The sequence below is a fragment of the Ursus arctos genome, unplaced genomic scaffold, assembly GCF_023065955.2.
Source record: "Ursus arctos isolate Adak ecotype North America unplaced genomic scaffold, UrsArc2.0 scaffold_1, whole genome shotgun sequence".
Taxonomy (NCBI): Eukaryota; Metazoa; Chordata; class Mammalia; order Carnivora; family Ursidae; genus Ursus; species Ursus arctos.
In genome coordinates this window covers 53,720,409-53,724,981 of record NW_026622763.1, presented here as the reverse complement: position 1 = coordinate 53,724,981, position 4,573 = coordinate 53,720,409, and the positions used below count along the sequence as shown (strand labels likewise).

The following is a 4,573-nucleotide window of genomic DNA, read 5'->3' as shown; positions in this document are numbered from 1 at the left end:
ATATAGTTGATAATATTGTAATAACTTCATATGGTGACAGATGGTAACTATACTTACCGTGATCATTTTGTAATGTGTAAGTCAAATCACTATTTGTACGCCTGAAGCTAATCTAATATTCTATGTCAACTATATTTCAATTAAAAATAAAATAAAGGGGCGCCTGGGGGCCTCAGGCAATTAAGAGTCTGCCTTCAGCTCAGGTCATGATCTCAGGATCCTGGGATCGAGCACTGTGTAGAGCTCAGTGCTCAGCACAGAGTCTGTTTGTCCCTCTCCTTTCCCCTCTATTTCTCCCCCCATCCGCTTGCACTCTCTGTCTCTCTCTCTCTCTCTCAAATAAAATCTTTAAAAAATAAAAATTAATAAATAAAATAAGATTGAAAATAACTAGTAAATTTGCTGCCCAAACTAAGATTTAAATTTCATCATATTCAACTCTTTTTAAAAAGTTTTTTTGGAATAAGGTATGGTACAAATAAGCAAAATATTCAGCTTTTGAGAGCTGAGTCCATTAGACTCATTACTTAGTCCAGTAAATCCATTAGATATGTACTGAGCACCCACTGGGTGCAAAGCAGTGGGCAAGACTTTTTCTTCCCCATGCACACCCTAATTCTCAGTACCTTCCCCTGCCCTATCATGGAGCTTTTGCTCCATATAGCATTCCATTTCCTCCCTGCATTAACTCAGGAGAGAACCCCAAACATTCAAGGTAATATAGAGCCTTTAACCAGATCTACCTGAACCTCAATAATTCTTTACAAAAATAAATATAATATTTTCTTCTTTTGATATCTGGCGCCAAGGATGCTAGTCAATTCAAGCCATTCACACAGGCAGAAGTGGAATAAAGTCAAGAGACAGTATGCATAATGTTAGAGCAAGGGTGTCAGTGTCAAAATAGTCTGGGTTCACAAGCTGAGTGAACTTCAGCTGGTTTCCTAAGCTCTCAGTTCCCTCCTCTGTAAGACGGGGAAAAATAGCTATTTCACAAAGTTGCTGTGAGAATTAAATGAGATTCTCTATGTACAAGGAGCTAACCTTGTCATGGCATTCATTTATGAAGTGGCAATGAGACGAAGAACATGCCAGGTGCTGGCAACACTGTGGTGAACCAGGCAGACCGCTCGCTCTGCGTGCCACTCCCCCCAGACTGGCGCTACCGTCTATGAGGGAAGACAAGCATCAAACAAGTACAGCACACAAGTAACTCCTATAGGAGAAGTTCTAAGTCACCACAGCCTAGTTTAGAGTTCCCAAAATGGTAGCTTATGAAATGGTAAGCAAATATATGTATTTAATAATATCCTGCTCTGGTAAACTTGTCTTTGTCAATCTCAATGTCCTCCTCTCTCTCCCTTCTCCTTATTTCCCAGTATCACGGCAACATTTCTAGCCTACCTTCATCTTCAAACAGCATTCAATGAACCATTTTTTCTTATTAACTCATTAAATCAAGTGCACACGACGGCAAAGGTTTAGCATAGTACCTCAGCCTGCTAGTAACTTCAGTACCTTCATTTTAAGCTATAATTTGGCATTATCCAAGGGAAGAGTTTATCTGTGATAGAATTTTAGGTTTTCATTTTTTTTTTTAAAGATTTTATTTATTCATTTGACAGAGATAGAGACAGCCAGCCAGAGAGGGAACACAAGCAGGGGGAGTGGGAGAGGAAGAAGCAGGCTCATAGCGGAAGAGCCTGATGTGGGGCTCGATCCCATAACGCCGGGATCACGCCCTGAGCCGAAGGCAGATGCTTAACCGCTGTGCCACCCAGGCGCCCCTAGGTTTTCATTTTTTTAATTAAAAAATTTTTAAAAACTTTTTCAGCTTCAAATTATTTCAAATTTACAAGTAATTTGCAAAAACTGTAAAAAATGTTTCCAGATACTCTTTACTCATCTTCCCCAAATGTTACCATTTTACATAACTACAGCCCACTTATTGAAACTAGAAAATTACCATTGATAAAATATTAGGTTTTGACTTTATTGAGAGACATGTTGGGGTCTGAGGAGAGAGAGCCAGAGGCATTGTGTACAGCTGATCACTGGCCTCATGGGTGATTTAAAACAGCGGACAATTCAGCTTCCCGTTTATTTTGGGCTTCCAATGATGAAATGATGGGCGGGAGCATGTATATTATCTTCCTCATTTCCTTTTGTGTATACAAATGCTAAAACATGTGTGGATTTTTTAAAGACATAAACTCAAGAGGGTTCTTTCCCAGCAAGTATTTAATCGATTCCCTACAAGGTCCCAGGAACTCTGCTGAACTTTGGGGAACCAAAGACCAGACTCCTGTTCTGCCTGTGTGCCACTACTCCGCTCACCTTCAGAGGGATTATCACGTTTAATCTTTACAACACTCCTAGGAGGTAAGAACTACTGTTATGCCTGTTAGAAGCAAAAAATAAGGCTCAGAGACCTAGCAAGGAAACCGGGCAGCTCCTAAGCTTAACTTCCACACCACACTGTGATAAGAGCTATCAATATGTTATCAAGTCTGGAATAATATGTTGACATGTGAAATCGCTTGTCTTCGTTTTATATAAAACACAACATGGGCATACTACCATAAAATGGCTTTTTAAAAAAGCAACTATATAATAAACCTTAAAAAGATGGGTGCATCTAACAAAAGTTTGTCGACTGGAACGGTTTACACATTACTTAACCTTTTTCCAGAAGGGCTGTTGTTCCTGTTGTGAGTACCTCAGGATATCAATGTGCACACGGGAATGATACAGGAAGAGACAACTTGAAGTCACGGATGAACTATCTCCTCAGCCTAGGACATCAATGCTCTAGTGCACACATTCAGCCTTTTCTGCTTTTGTTCAAAGGGACAGATAACCTTAGAAGTTTAGCATATGATTTAGTGGTTATTATATCATACCTTGCTGTTGTTTTCAAACGCATACGTTCTAGTATCTGTGTCGTCTTGGTGAGTGTTAACTTTTCTTTGGGTCCTGGGGCTTTCAGAGCTGGTCCGAGCCTGGTAATGAGAGTTAGCTTTGGCAATGGAGTAGAACCTTCCCTTTCTCCAAATGTTTGCCGTGATCGTGTGGTATCTGAGGACGTGGGTGGCTGACAGATCCGTCCCCACTAGAGGCAAAACTACTCAAAGAACCCCACCCCTTTTGTAGGGAGGAATGGCATCTCCCCCCGGGAAGGGCGGCACTGTTGTCCCCACACAGTGGACGGGGAAACAGATGCCATGCACGTGGGCTTCCGTGGGTTCCACTCCACTCGGAAGTTCATTTTAAAAACGAATTTGAATTAAAGGTGTCTCAAAGCTGGACTCCCTCTTTTGAGAACAGAAGAGAGGGCGATGGGAAAAGGCTTTCCCTCGGCTGGGGGAGCAGGCGCCCCAGCGGCGGCAAGCTGCAGAGGATGCAGTTTGGGGAAGGGCCCTCGGGTGTACACACCTTCCAGATCCCGCTCCTCTGCAGACGCTCGTCCTGGACCCCACGGCCGCGTGCCTTCACCGCGCAAGGAAGGGGACGGAGGAACCCACGAGCCCCAGCCTCCCAGCACTCCACTCTCGCCACGCTCCCCTGGGGGACCCGAGGCGGCGGGGCGCAGAGCCTCGGAGGCAGGCGGGGCGGGCGCAGCGCCCGGAGGAGAAGGCGAAGGGCCGGCGGCGGCCTCGCGGCGCGTCCACATGTGGCGGGGCCGCAGGGCGGGGGCGGGGGGGGGACGGGGAGCCGAGGGGGAGGGTTTACATCTCCGCGAAGTTCCCGGATGGTCGCAGCCTCCCGGCGCTGAGCGCTTTTCCTGCCCGGCCGGCTCAGCCCCACAGACCCGGGAGAAGTTTCCCAGAAAAAAATGCCCGGCGCGCCGCGGGGCCCTGCAGTCGCCCGGAGCCGCTGCGCGGTAAGAGACGGGGCGCCGCCGCCGCTTCGGGCGACCGGGGCCCGGGGGCTCAGGGCGGCGCCCGGGGAGACCCCCGCGGCCGCCGGGGAGGGGCAGGGCTCGAATGCGGGGTGGGGAGCGACGTGCGGCCGCGGGCGGGGGCGCCCGGGGACGTCGGGGCTGCGTCGGCGGCGGGCGGTGGGCGCGAACGCGCGGCCTCGGGAGGGGCGGAGTGGGGGGAAGGGGCCGCGGACCGCGGGGCTCCGGACGCGGGCGCCTCCCGCCTGGGCTCTGCGGACCCCGGGGCCGCGCGGGAGACTCGGGACCCGCTGCCGCCGTAGTTCCCCGGAGCAGGGGCTTCGCGGGTATGCTCTGGAGCCGCGTCTACACCCCCTAGCTCGGACGGATGGGGACTTTTGGGCATCCCCGGGGCAGTTCTTGCCCAGTAACCGACTCGCTTTCTTCGCTGGAGGAATCGAGCCCATCCCGCAGCTCGGCTTCCCAAACTAGGCTCCCGCCTGCAGATTGCTGCTCGCTCTGTGGTGTAGACGCGCGCGATAGATGTGCGCGTTGACCTTCGAGGCACTTCCAGTCCCCGTCAGCGCGTTTCCCCCCACCCCAGGGCCTTTCCCGAACTTTCCGGGCAGCCTCACTTCAGTCTCATTCCCCCTACCTTTTTCTACTAACACATTTTTTTTTTTCCCAAAAAAG

At 49.4% G+C, this 4,573-nt stretch overlaps 1 protein-coding gene and 1 long non-coding RNA gene across 6 annotated transcripts in view; one reads left to right on the top strand and one right to left on the bottom strand.

Moving 5' to 3' along the window:
• Positions 1-781: 781 nt before the first annotated feature.
• LOC130544856 (uncharacterized) lies at positions 782-3,685 on the bottom strand. The gene is made up of 2 exons (XR_008961515.1): positions 3,436-3,685; positions 782-3,002 (listed from the first exon to the last, which is right to left on the bottom strand). It is a non-coding gene; the product is annotated as an uncharacterized LOC130544856 (long non-coding RNA).
• WIPF1 (WAS/WASL interacting protein family member 1) overlaps positions 3,684-4,573 on the top strand; it is a 117,629-nt gene continuing 116,739 nt past the window's right edge. For 3 of the 5 annotated variants that reach the window (XM_026492526.4, XM_057318726.1, XM_057318721.1), the window contains exon 1: positions 3,724-3,883. The gene's annotated coding sequence lies outside the window, so the exon portion shown is untranslated. Of the gene's footprint in view, positions 3,884-4,573 lie in introns of all 5 variants that reach the window. The other 2 variants (XM_057318725.1, XM_057318712.1) reach the window with 1 other exon arrangement.